Below are 1603 nucleotides of genomic sequence, written 5' to 3' on the forward strand. Positions count from 1 at the left end.
ACTGAACCCGGGACCATGTCGTTGGTAAGCAAGCTACTTACCACACAGCCACTCATTAATTTTTACCTGTATGGTGCCATGCTGGAGTACTGTGTATGTATTTATGCACGAAGGGCTGCTGAAAAGTTCCTGGCCTTGAGTAAAAGAAAATACAGGAGGAACAGTTAATTATGATTTTATACATATTTCCCTCTCAGATTCAAACACTTATTGCTTCAGTTTTTCTAAGCCCTGCAAAAAAGAACTCGGAAGGTTGGTCCTCCAGCCAGGCCTTTCGCGACACTCTTAAAGTCAGAAACTTTTCAGCACCCACCTCGTATATTTGTATATCTGTATATGCATGTGCAGTTCTGGATATGACTTTGAACTGCATCAAGTAATGGGGCCCTGTTTCGAGAATTTCTGGGTTTTGAGGAGTGTGGGACCATCTCTTAACCACTATTGTTCCCAGGTCTGACACAGAGCAGGGGCTTCTGTCAGGGCCCCGGCTATGGATCAGTTAGCATGTCATGGAAGAAACTCCAAGCACAAACCCTTATTACTTTGTGAGTGCCTTGGGAAAGGAAAAGGTTTGGGGTTTGTCAACCTCGACAGCAAACCAAAGAGTGGAGTCTCTCAAGAGATCCAGTGCTCTCTTAGACAACTCCAGGGTAAGTCGAACTGTCCAGCAACGTAAACCAATTCACCTAGGAGAAGTCCACTCCGGTGTAAAACCTACAGTTGCCAATCACCGCAGCCGTCTTAAATAGCTGATCCACTGCAGTCAGACCTCCAAGTCTAGAGTGGGACTCTCACTTAAAAACTAAGTAACGGTAAAGTTACCTTCTCGAGCCATGCCGGCTCGGTTTCATGGCGTATTAATTATCTCCATCTAGGTGGGACGCCGGTCCGTCGCAGGATTACTCATTTTTGCCAGCTGAGTGAACTGGAGCAATGGGAAATGAAGTGTTTTACTCAAGAACACAACGCGTTGCTCGGTCCAGGAATTGAAACCACAATCTTACAATCATGAGTCCGACACGCTAACCACTAAACCACGCGCCTCCACACTTAAAAACTACTAACCATTAGCAAAAATAAAAGCCCTAAAGCATCAGGGATCGATTTACATGGTCACTTGAGGGCACGCTGCTCTTTCTCGTGGTCTTCGAAGACGAAGAAACTGCCATCATATATATGTGTTTATCCCTGTAAGTATATGTGCATGCGTCGAATATTGTAGTTTTGTAAAATGATTTTACCGCATTTTGCATATTTTTGCGTTAAATTGTTATTCTAACTTCTGGTAACTGTGGTTAATTAATTAATGGACCCCTGCTTACTGTGTAATAAAATTGTTCGATGATTGATTTAACTATAGAGACAGGTGCGTTTGTGATGAAAAATAAAACTTGGTGATAAACTATTGAAAATATACTATAGTCACGTTTTAAATAATTACTCTATCTCTTTTACTCTTTTACTTGTTTCAGTCATTTGACTGCGGCCATGCTGGAGTACCGCCTTTAGTCGAGCAAATCGACCCCAGGACTTATTCTATCGGTCTCTTTTTGCCGAACCGCTAAGTTACGGGGACGTAAACACACCAGCATCGGTTGTCAAG

At 43.0% G+C, this 1603-nt stretch overlaps 1 protein-coding gene across 7 annotated transcripts in view; it reads left to right on the forward strand.

Annotated features, from left to right (window-relative positions):
• LOC106876553 (major egg antigen) overlaps positions 1 to 1603 on the forward strand; it is a 224149-nt gene that overhangs the window by 155883 nt on the left and 66663 nt on the right. The gene's annotated exons all lie outside the window — the stretch shown is intronic.

This window comes from Octopus bimaculoides, chromosome 5 (genome assembly GCF_001194135.2).
Source record: "Octopus bimaculoides isolate UCB-OBI-ISO-001 chromosome 5, ASM119413v2, whole genome shotgun sequence".
Lineage (NCBI taxonomy): Eukaryota > Metazoa > Mollusca > Cephalopoda > Octopoda > Octopodidae > Octopus > Octopus bimaculoides.